This window comes from Abramis brama (genome assembly GCF_963993115.1).
Source record: "Abramis brama genome assembly, chromosome: 17".
NCBI lineage: Eukaryota > Metazoa > Chordata > Actinopteri > Cypriniformes > Leuciscidae > Abramis > Abramis brama.
In genome coordinates, this window is record NC_139979.1 from 26,704,837 (window position 1) to 26,718,306 (window position 13,470).

Genomic DNA, 13,470 nt, shown 5'->3' on the forward strand with positions numbered 1-13,470 from the left:
ACCCTATTAGAAGAAAATAAACAAAACCCTAGGTATTTATTTGAAACAATGACTAAACTAACGAATAATGAAGCTTCAAGCTCAGACGTTTCCAAGCAGCACAGCAGTAATGACTTTATGAACTTCTTCACTTCACAAATTGATAATATCAGGGAGAAAATTATAACTATGTAACCGTCTACTACAGTATCGCATCAAGGAGTGCATTGTAGTATCCCAAAGGAAAAATATGATACATTCATTGCTATAGGAGAGGAAGAATTTTCTAAACTCGTTAAATCATCTAAATCAACAACATGTATGTTAGATCCTATACCGACTAAGCTACTGAAAGAGAGTAGGGTCATAGGTCATAGATCCTCTTCTTAATATCATTAATTCATCTTTGTCATTAGGATACGTATCAAAAACTTTTAAGCTGGCTGTGATTAAACCGTTTGTTAAAAAACGCAACTTGATCTTACAGAATTAGTCAATTACGGGCCTATCTCGAATCTACCTTTTCTGTCAAAGATACTAGAAAAGGTGGTATCCTCACAACTATGTTGCTTTTTAGAAAGAAATGATATCTGCGAGGATTTTCAGTCAGGATTTAGACCGTACCATAGTACTGAGACTGGTCTCATTAGAGTCACAAATGACTTGCTCTTATCATCAGCTATTGGTGTTACTCGATCTTAGTGCTGCATTTGATACTATTGACCACAACATTCTTTTAAATAGACTCAAAAATTATGTTGGCATTAGTGGAATTGCATTAGCATGGTTTAAATCATACTTATCTGACCATTATCAGTTTGTAGCAGTAAATGAAGAGATGTCTTATCGATAACAAGTTCAGTATGGCGTACCACAAGGCTCAATACTAGGACCGTTGCTGTTCACTCTGTACATGCTACCCTTGGGAGATATCATTAGGAAGCATGGCATTAGTTTTCACTGCTATGCTGATGATACTGTTATGCTGATGATATTTCTTCACGCCCTAACGAAACTTACCAATTCACACAATTAACGGAATGTATAGCTGATATAAAAAATTGGATGACTAGTAATTTCCTACTACTAAATTATGAAAAAACAGATTCTAATTATTGGACAAAAAACTTCCTCACGTAATAACCTAGAATATTGTCTAACACTTGATGGTTGCTCTGTTAAGTCTTCGTCGTCGGTTAGGAACCTGGGTGTGCTCTTTGATACCAATCTTTCATTTGAAAGTCACGTGTCTAGTATCAGTAAAACCTAATTTTTCCATCTTAAAAATATATAAAAATTACGTCTATGCTCTCTCAATGACAAATGCGGAACAGTTAGTTCATGCGTTCATGACATCAAGGCTAGATTATTGTAATGCTCTTATGGGTGGTTGCCCTGCACGCTTAATAAACAAATTACAGCTGGTCCAAAACGCAGCATCTAGAGTTCTTACCAGAACCAGGAAGTATGACCATATTAGCCCCGTTCTGTCAACACTGCATTGGCTCCCTATTAAACATCGTATACATTTTAAAATATTGCTGATTACTCACAAAGCACTAAATGATTTAGCTCTGCAGTACTTGAGCGAGCTCTTAACGCATTATAATCCTTTACGTCTATTGCGATCTCAAAATTCCGGCCAGTTGATAATACCCAGAATATCAAAATCGACTGCTGGCGGTAGATCCTTTTCCTATTTAGCACCAAAACTTTGGAACAGTCTTCCTAACATTGTCCGGGAAGCAGACACACTCTGTCAGTTCAAAGCTAGACTAAAAACACATCTCTTTGACCTAGCATACACATAACACATTATAGACTTCTATAATTCAATGTTAGGCTGCATAGATTAGGTCAGCCGGAACCGGGAACACTTCCCATAAATCCTGATGTACTCATTACATCATAAGAAGAATGGCGTCTACGCTAATATTAGTCTCTCTGTTTATCCCGAGGTTTACCGCAGTCTGCTGGATCCAGGGCGTATCCAGATCTGATGAAGGACCTGCGCCTGGGCGCGACAACAACACAGTCCTGAAGTGTCAACTAGTCTCTCCCCTGTGAAGGCCTCCTTCCCTTCTCTTTACCTCTGTACAGATAAAGCGTTGTCGGGAAAATTCCGGTTCGCGTGGCTACGCGGAAGTGATAGAAATTCTGTATTATAAATTTTAAGGCCAGACAAGTAGTTTGTTGAGGGTTTGTAGGGAAGGACTACACTCCTGCGCACATATATTCAAACGTGCATACCTATAGACTGAACTCGTAATACGCATGTGCACGCAATCAACATTCTCACGGGTTCACATTTTTTGAAGTTTGCGCAGAAAGAACTTAAGAGTTTTCTGTTAAAACGGTGTTGTGTTAGCGGCCCCTAAGTTAATAACTAATGATTGTTGCGACTGAAGTGAATCAATCAAAACTAACTTTAGCTGCACAATAACTTTATTCTTGAGCTGCTGTAAAGCCAAAACAATCTCTGTTACTTTAATTTCCTATTATCAATGTAAAGCCGCTTTGGAACAATCTACATTGTTAAAAGCGCTATATAAATGAAGATGACTTGACTTGACTTGACTCTTAGTTGCTGACACACAGAAATGACACAAGAGAATCGAGCTGTACAATTTATGTGCATAGAGCACATCATTTTTTCTTGAAAATAGTAATGTACCCGATGCCTTTATCAAAATCTTTCCTAAACAATAATAGTGGACAACGTGTTTTGGAGAAAAACATTTATTTCATATTGTGACCCCCCCAATCCCCCCCCCCCCCTTTTTTTTTATGAAAGACCAAAAGGATAAACAATGCAGATTAATTTGTTACAGCCATTTTTTATAAAATGCACCAGGGATGCCATTAATTCTGACCACAACTGTATGTAGTATTACATAATTTTTAAATAAAATTTCAAGCTGAATTCAGCTTCTAACTAAGCAAAAAATTTGGGTGACTTAAAAAACTAAACTAAACCACATGCCTCTCAAGCCGATACAGTTCATACATAGACTTTACAAGCTAGACCACAAGTGTAATCATTATAAAATTATCCTTACCGTAGACAGATAGTGAGTCGCTCGGCAGGTTCAATTGCCAACAGCATCACTGAGTCGGCCTTTGTGATGCAAGTAATATGATTGGCTGTTGTCACTATGGCGGTCACGTCAGCACCAAGCTTCAGACACCCTCCGTCAAGCATTGACCCCGACGCCCTGTGTGAATGCAGTGTTATACATATTATTCAATGTGCACTTGGGGGGAAGTGTTGCTGCACTTATTTTAATGTTATGTTGTAGAGAATCTGTAACTTATATGACTTTAATGATTAATAACGGAATAGCTACTAGATTTTAACATTCTGCTCATGCTTTCTATAAAAGTCACAGTGTTCCATCAATGCCAGCAAATTCGAAAATAAAAACAGGCAGACAAACTCGTAGATCTCAGAGTCTTGAAATTACATGGACTGTGAATGTATCATTATTGGGCTTGATGAGGCTCTGCTCTCATCCTGAGAAGTGAAAAATGAGGGTTGTCTAGAAGCAAGCTACAGAGTGAATGTAAACAAAAGTAGGCTAAAAGGCAAATATTCTCTCCAAAACTCCCATGGGTCAACTGTGTGCCCAGAGCTTACTCAGGCTAGTTGTTATTTCCTTAAATACGAAAGAAGAGAGGTCATTACTCACTGAAAGTAAAATGTATGACTTTTGTTTCAGAAATCTGATAGCTGATTTGGCTTGCTACATTTGTCATGTTGTTAATGCAAGTGAATGGTGACAGATCTTTTCATTGTAAAATAAGCCAAAATTATTATTACATGCATAAATGTCATTAAAATGACGCATATATAGACAGCCTTTTAAACAAACTACCAGAAAAGAACTACATTAATGGTCAAGTAACGTAACCTACTTAATTTGAGTTAGCGCCTGATAAAATGTGTTTTATAAGTGGGTTTACTCCATTACTCCTCCAAAGCCTACTTAGTACAACACCGTACAGTAGGTTTACAAATGACTTTTTTTTATTTTTATAGAAGACCGACTGTGACTCATAATCTCTTCAATGAAAGATTGACAAAGAATGAATAGATTTATCATGTATGGGACTAGAAAATGTAATGCCCCCATTGAATAGAAAGCCATTCAGGTACAGCTCAACTCAGCTTGCTCAGGAAGAGAGGACAAGGGAAGCAGCATTCAGAATACAAAGAGAAAACTGTTCTTGGAAGGCATACATTTCAGCTATTTCAGTTGTTTCTTTTTCTGTATTTCAGGTACATTTGGCTAATTAAGCCAAATGCTTTTGTAAACTTTGCATTTAAACGTAATATATGATTTTCTTGGGTTTACATGAACAATTTGTGTTCATTTACTTTATGTTTCCATAGATAACATGGGAATTTGGTGTTGTCACCATGCCTATTGTACTCAAATTCATTGAGTTATGCACTTAAATATCTACAGTTGATCTCATAGGTCTGCATACCCCTTGCAGAATCTTTAAGATGTTTAGCAATAAAATAATAAATAATAATAATAATAATTATTATTATTATAATAAATAATGTTTTGACAATCCATTTTGTTGCACATCTCTGGCTGCTTTTACACTTGTCAACATTAAGTGGCTTCTGTATCTAAATAATTTATTGAATCTTTGTTACCCATGTGTGACACCCTGTATGTATAGAATTGAAACCCCTGCTTACTAACTGCCTGGTGACAGATGAGGCACTCCTGCACCAAGTAACCCAGATAGCCAGTGACGAGAGTGAAAGACAACGTCGGTTGGGACAAGCTGCACGGCAGAGAGTGTCGAATGCCCTCAGCGCCCAGTGTGAGTCCAGCCGAGGTAAAGACGCAGATTGCAGTAGACAAAACGACTAAACTAAGACAATTCGTCGGTAGAGTGCACAAATCGAAGCTCTTACCGCTGAATCACTTGCAAAGGCGAGAATGACAGAAGGTCAGTGCAAAGTCATCGACTCCCAGCTGTAGTGAAGGCAACGTCGACAAATGTGTCCCAAATGTAGTAGCAAGGATGTTACCTCTTGCAGTCATTGCTTTGTGTGTGGTGAGGAAGGACATTATGCGGTGGGCTGTCTAAGAAGGGAAAAGGGGTCAGGAAACGACCAGCGGCCACTGATGAGGGGCGAACAGTGACTGAGCAACCACATCTCCAGCCTAAGGAGAAAGAAGCTCGGATGGGTAGGACACCTGATTTGCCAAATCAAAGACAAAGTCCCTGTGACCGAGTAGCCCAGCTCATTAGAAAGAAAGCCACCCTTATGTGCCACATTCATGGGTTCGCAATAACCGCTCTACTGTTCACAGGAGCACAAGTTAGTATAATCGACTGCAACTGGAAGAGTAAATACTTAACGGATCGAGCTCTGTGACCACTGTCAGAAATAGTTGATGGGGGCAACTTCATTGTCTCAGCTGTTAATGGAGAACCATTGCCATTCGAGGGATGGGTAGAATTGACAGTAAACCTGCCCGGGAATGATGATCCAAGTTTGGCTATTCAAGTGCCTTTCCTCGTGGGAAAGATGCCATTAGAGCAGCCATTGCTGGGGTTTAATGTGGTCGAGGAGATAATAAGAGGAAAGAAGGACACTGAGCAGGGCCTATGTGCTTTTGCAGAACTCCTAAAAATGGCCCTGGACATCAAAGGTGAACAAGCCAACGCGATAGTGAGCTTCATTCAGGAACAACCCCATGTGAACCCCGGGGCTATTGTCACAGTCGGCCCTAGAGAAGTTGTCGTACCACCCGGTCAGGTGGCTTGGAATGCTCTGAGCCAGTAGTATTGTTCGAGTCCAGTAAAGAGAGTGCATCGTTAACTCAACTAGACGTTCGAGAAGGTCTGATGGAATTAGAGGGGACAGGGGACTATGTTAGGATTCCCCTGGGAAACCCTACTGCTTGTGAAGTCACTATCAGACGACGTACACCTCTAGGAAGTATTCAGCCAATATCAAGCATTACCGAAACGAAGCAGCAAGACTTAGGTAAGGTAAACAGAGGTGACTTACCAGTGAGCCATGGAGAAGAACCAGATTCCCAAGAACATGAGGACGTCCGCAGGGCAGACAGCTTGTGGCATCCTCCGGTCGATGAAAGTCGGAGAAGAACAGCAGAAATAAGTCAAAGACATGCTTTATGAAGAATCCAACGTGCTTGCTCATGGAGATGATGATATTGGGTGCATCCCAAGCTTACAGATGACGATTAACCTGAAGGAGGACATCCCTTTTTAGCGAGCTTATGCCTCCATCCCAAAACCCCTATATAAGGAGGTGAAGGAATACGTTCAGGACTTACTAGCTCAAGGTTGGGTGGTCAAGTCGAAGTTTCCATATGCAGCCCCAGTGGTGTGTGCTCTGAAGAAAGATGGCACGCTGGGACTGTGCATAGACTACAGGTTGTTAAACCAGAAGACATCCACTTCCCCGGATCCAGGACCTCATTGACACCCTCCCAGGTGGGTGCCGATGGTTTTCTATCCTGGAACAGGGAAAGGCCTACCATAAGGGATTCATGGTGGAGAGATATCGTCACCTTACGGCATTCACAACCCCTTGGGGGCTATATGAGTGGGTGCGCATACCCTTCAAATTGGCTAATGCACCAGCGGCATTCCAGAGGAGTATGGAGGGGATGCTGGACTCGCTGAGAGATGAATTATGTATCCCGTATCTCGACGACATACTTTGCTTTGGTAAAACGTTCAGTGACCATGTTCAGGGGCTAAGGAGAGTCCTCAGAGTACTGCAGCATCATGGAGTAAAGTTGAGGCCAGCAAAATGTGAACTCTTCAAGAGAGAGGTCAGATATGTGGGTAGACTAGTTTCGGAGGATGGTGTCTGCATCGACCCAAGCAGTCCTCTCCCTGAAAGACCAAAATCCCACTACTGACGGGGAGTTGCGGCAATTGTTGGGGTTCCTCAGTTACTACAGCACCTTCATCCAGGACTTTTCATGGATCGCTAAGCTACTATACGAACTCCTCCAGTCTTGGGGATCAGTAGCCTCAGTAGAATAAGTCAGGTAAAACTGAGAAAAGAGGGAACCAGTTACCATCCCACGTGAAAGTAGAGTGGATGAGTGTGCACTAAGGTGTGTTGGACACAAGGTGTCATTGGGCCTCTATATATTCTGGTGCTGGTGGACCATTTTACCAGATTTGCCCAGGCGTACCCGACAAGAGACAAGTCTGGAAGGACAGCGGCTGAGAGGGTATTTAACGACTATATCCCAAGATTTGGCTATCCTTGCCGGCTCCATCACGACCAAGGGCGTGAATTCGAGAACCATCTCTTCTTGACTTTGCTGCAGTAAACAGGTATCAGTAACTCCAGAACAACACCTTATCACCCCCAAGCAAACCCAGTGGAATGTTTCAATCGCACTCTGCTACAAATTTTGAGGGCGCTGGAGGAGAAGGAAAAGGATAGATGGAAAGACCACCTCCCGAAGGTAGTGCTAGCTTTTAATTGCACTAAGCATGAAGCGACAGGGTTCTCTCCATTCTTCCTCCTGTATGGACGTCACCCTCACTTGCCCATCGACTTGTTGTTTGGTCTAAGATCAGAGGATGACCAAAACTCACCTCGAGATTATGCAGAGAAGTGGGCACAACGGATGGCTGATGCTTATAAACTAGCCACGGACAACAGTAAACAAGCGAGCGCATGGAACAAGAAATACTATGACTAGAACCTTCGAGGTGTTGTGCTCCAACCAGGAGATCGAGTTCTGGTTCGTAACCTAAGTAAACAAGGAGGCCTGGAAAGCTAAGATCATACTGGGAGAGAACAGTGGACATGGTCAAAGAAAGAATAGGAGATGGACCAGTCTCTCAAGTGTACCCTGAGTCCAGTGGAGGCCAAAATCCAGCAATTATACGTACCTTGCATCGGAACCTGCTTCACCTGGTTAACCCTCTGAGGTCGGCAATCACGCCGGCGTGATATGCTCGCTGTTTTCCTTATCAGTTGAATTGAGACCCGAAATACTCTTTTGACTTTGATTTTACAAACAAGTTTCATACATCAATCGATTCTGTTAAATGTGTATTATTTTTGTGTATACTCACAATAAAAACAAAGTGTTGTGCTTTTTGCCAAATAAAGAAAAATAAACACGAAGCGAGTTCTGCCTTCTCTCTGTCAGTGTAACTCAGAGAATACTCAGTCAAACAGGCAAACAGACACACAGGCATGAAGCTTGAATTCTCTTCTTTTAAATGAAGTAATTTATATAAAAAACAAATATTCTCAGTTCATGTAATCTGTAAGAAAAGAGCGAGATGTCAGTCGTTCTCATCTCATCTAATTACTTGTAATGTGACTCCGCCCACGGAGAGCACGTGCTATTCAAACGCAAATGGATGAGGCAATCCACGCAAACTGTGAACGCCCCCATATCAGCTCGAGAAAACATAAGTTTAATCAGATCATTGTAGCCTACTTGTTTACACCGTCTCGCAGCGCTGTGAGGAATAATAATAATGGAAAATGTACCTCAGAAGTGCGGGTATTTCGAGGAGCAAGGATCCGACTGAGCTAAGGAATACTGTAGTAAGTTTTTTTCCCTTCTCAAGTGATTCACGTTTCTGTGTGAATGAATGAACGGCAGAGATGCGCGCTGTTTACCACAGCTCGCACACTCGCGTTTCTGTGTGAATGAATGATGATGTTTTAGCAAACTGTATTGCTATACTGAGATGAGTAAAAATCGACTGAAATATGTTGAAATAAAATGTAGGCTATTTGTATAAGCAACGTATTAAACTGCAAATTAACATTTATATGCCCTAATATTTATATTAATATTTATATTTTTATTATTTGACTAGATTTGGGTATATACTGCCACATCAAATAAGCTTTTGTTTAGCAATTTCTGCTCATATGTTATATATATACTGTATATATATATATATATATATATATATATACACACATGTACATATGTATGTATGTATGTATATAGGCCTATATATATATATGCCTATATATATATATATATATATATATATAAATACTATTTTTGTCAAAAATAAAGTCATCAACTAAGATGTTAGCTGTTCCAATGTTGGCTATATTCAAACTAATGAATACATAATAAAATGTAGGCCTATAATCATTTTTTTACAAAGAAAGAGTACACTTGAAATATTGTTGAAATTGTAATTATTGTTGTAATTGTAACCTTTTTAATAATATAGCAAAAGATATTTACAAGATAGATGTAAGAAAAATCTTAAATGGTCAATATAAGTCTTCTTCTAAATATAGCTTTTGTCCTTGCATTGTGGCTCAGTCAGTGTCACACCTGAATGAATGGCTCATTATGCAGAGTGGGTGGGACATTGTATTCTCAGGTGTAAACCACTCCTCGTTCACGCCCCCCTCGCATATTGGCTTTCCAAGCAAAACCTGTCTTACCCAATTTAAATCAATGTATTGTTTTATGTGAACGATAAAGCAAGACTATTTTCACATAATTTTGAAGCCAGAACTCGTAGCAACAACATCCATTAGTCAAAAGTCTTATTGACACATATTTAGTATGAGTTTTGTGGTCTTATTTCAGCAACTTTCATTTTAATTTTTTTCAATAACCATGCATAAACATTATTCTCTTAAAAATACAAACATCTACATACACCATGCTTACATATTATGGTAGCCCTGTTTGTGCTATATAGAGTGAATTTACACCTTTGCCATTATCATGTTTATAAATAACTGAAAAAAGCACAAATGTAAGGGCATGTTAAAACATCCCAAGGGCCCCAAAAACACCCTAGACCCCAGAGGGTTAATAACCTACCTGTAGACCCGCCACCTCCAGGAGCTGATGAGTCATGCAGACCAAAGGGAATGAAACAAAGATTGTTAAAATCAGCAAGAGAGCCTGAAGAAGCAAATTCAAAGTGATTCATGTTCAGATGACAGAGACGCTCCAAGAGCTTACTACTGGTTGTGCTCCTCTGAACAGCAGAGATCTAAGCAGAGAAGGACTATACCTGACACTTACGAAAGAGGAGATTGGAGATGGAGAAATAGTGAGAATGGACCTGCGAGGCATGGAGAGATTATTCTAGGAGTAGAGGAAGAATACTTACCTGAGCCAGTGGCAACTCACTCACTGACTGACTTATCTGCTGCACCAGAATCTGAGGGGATGAATGATCAGCTGGTAGAGCTGAAGCGATGTTTTGAGCAATCGCCATGGGTTTCAAGATTGAAGTATATGTATACGTACATATGTAATTGTTGAATATTACACATATATAATCTTTGCATATTATATTATAGAGGCTTCTGTTGATATTTGGATTTTATAATATGTTTTAATGATCTTTTGATTAAGTATATCCGCTGTTCGGTATATAGTAATTCAGTTTAAATGGTTATATTGTGTAACCAATGGTTCGCTCAACTATTCAGTTATACAGTATTTAGTAGGACACATTTGCACAGACAACAGAGATTGTAATACATTGTGATGTACGTTTTACGGGAAAAAGTATTGAGTTATCTGAGAAAAATACTACCTGAATATAAGAAGAAAGACTTACAAGAGTGATGCAACACATGTTTATTGGTGTTTTGTTTGAGTGAGTCACATGTAAGGTGACACAAGTTATTGTGATTTAATTATACAAATATATATATATATATATATAAATAATCTTTGAATTATTGTAATAAAAGATTACAAGAGCGACTCGTTACTGATAACAGCACAACTGTGTCTGTCTCATTGTTTTGCCAAACAGAATTAACTTACTGCAGCACTGCCAGTCGGACGGCGGGCATGCTACACATGCAATATTTAAAGGTGCTGTATGTAATTTGTTTGACTGAACTAAAGCATTGCTATTTGGGACAGGGCCATACTATACCATGAGGCCACGGGAGAGTTGTCACGGGAGCAATTGTCAAATGCTCTTGCATGTTTTGTGTCCTCAATCTGGCAAGCCGTGTGTATGTTGTGTCTGAGGAGGAGGGGGCAGTGGAAACAACTCTCTCCAATATTTTTTATTTGGACTGCAGTACCTATTTCAACCGCTAGCTGTCAATATTACATATGGCACCTTTAAAATAAGTTTCTAATGGAAAAATGGCCCTTGTGCAAAATCGACCTGAAGTGGTGGGGTTTCTTTTAAAAACTATTTTCAGTCGTGGGGCTACACATTTCAAATATCATAAAATGAGGAGAAGGAGGTTGCAAATAATAATTAATTCCATAGATGCTGTGATAGAAATGGTCAAAAGAAATGAATGGGTCCGGAATCTTAGGCGAGAAATGTGGCGCATCCGTTACAGACAATGAATGACTTTCAGGTGCGAAAGCAAACTTACTGCGTTTTGCACCCTTGAATTGTCTCGCAAAAACACCCAGTTATGTGATAGTGGGTGGGGTTTTCATCATCCTGTGAATGTAGATATTATGGCTATAATGCATTTACATTACTCTGACTACATCCATTTACAATGTGTCCTCGACTACCTCTCTACCAGGACACATAACATTTTGATCACAAACACGTTTACACTTGTCTTTTCAATGTGTATGTGGACAACACCTGGACTTGAGGCCACATTGATGAAGGAAAGATTTTTTCATGCTAAAAAGTGGTCACAGTGATCTCAGGTGCATGGAATGAGCAATGCTTCGAACTACAGAGCAAGAGCGCCTCTGTGTGGTTCACAGACAATGTGTTATGTAAGAAGTTAAAGACATGGGAATTCCTGTATAATATGGGTCATATGAGAGAATCACTTATACAGTAATCATTTATATAAACTGAATAGACATTGTGGAAAAAAACATCATCAGCTTGCCTCTAGAAATGCTGTACAACATACAGGGTTCCTGCATTTTTTTGGATGAATGATTTCTCTTGACCATTCCGTTTGTATGACTTGTACAACTAAAAAAATTTCTAGAGATTTCTGGGAGGACAATACTTTAAATAATAACAATAGGCCTAATTATTATTAGTATTATTATTGTCTTTTTTTTTTTTTTTTTTGCTAGCTTATAATTACACCATTTTTGTTATTAGTACAATTAATTAGAGAGAGAGAGAGAGACTTAAAGCCTCTTTTATTTACAAACAGTTATAAAAAAAAATATGTATATTACATTACATGAAACATTACTTAAAAGACACAGACCTACATTTAAATAAATATGCTATATATAAAAATTTGTTTCAATTTATAACATATCATAACCACTCTCTTCACTTGGTTGACATAAAATACTTTCAGTACCCCAAAAAGAAAAGAAAAAAGGATTTTTTTACCAATTCATAAAACTTATACTTAAACATTAACCTACTTTTTACCAAAGTCTTAAACATACAGTATGTAAAGGATCGATTCCTCCATTAAGAAGTGTTTTATTCTCCCTTGTAAGTCAAATTGCCATTTTAGCCTTTAATTAATTAATACTATTTTCTTTCAGTTTGAGGCACTATATTTTGGTCCAAAAACAAAAAGACCATTTGTAAAGAGAAATGTATGACTCAATTCTCCTGACACACCAAGAATTTCTTTTAACCTTGAACTACTGATAGAAATATGAAAAATAGAACGAATAGAACACGTTTCCCCTGGCAAAGGATTCAAATGTGCCTTATATCTATTTGTTGCTATTATCCAATGTGAAATCCCCCATTGTAAGTCTCCATTTCTTTTTTCAATTGGTTTCTTATAAGGACCTCCAACTACCTTTTGGAGAGGTGCCTGACTCAACAACATCAGTCCACTTGGTCTCTGGAAATTCTTTTAATGCTCTTATATTGAGAAATTTTACACAAACACAAAGTGCTTTCTTAGAAATAGTGTTAAATAGTCTGGGATACCAATATCACACTGGAGAGGTGAGAATTGAAAATTAAGGGTTCTTCTAGATGCCATTGACTAGGTGTCTCAGAATCAATAAAAATCTGCCATGCATTAAACACTGAGGCATAAAAAGAAGAGAGTCCACTAAGATCCATCTCCTTTGAAATCATTAAAAAATTTCAGGGATAACTTGTAAAGGCATTTTTGTTTTATCATTACACCAAAATGCTTCTGTTTTACCCTGTAATTAATAATATCAATGTCTTTTTTTTTTTTTTTACAATTACAGTAATGTCATCTGCATATGCAATCAGTTTAAAAGAATGAGTATCATCACCAACCCTTAAGACGGACAGACCTTTTCTTAATAGACACAACAGTGGTTCCCCCGCTAAAGCATAACTGACCTGACAGTGACCATCCTTGTCTAATACCCTTCCATATTCTTATTGGTTGACTTAAACCACCACCAATTTTTAAAACAAAATATATACATATAAACAAGAGTTTGATCCAAGAAATAAAACTTTTCAAAACCCAAAAGCATATATTGTTTAAAACAAAAAGTCATGGTCAACTCAATCAAAGGCTTTTTCCTGATCCAGAAACAA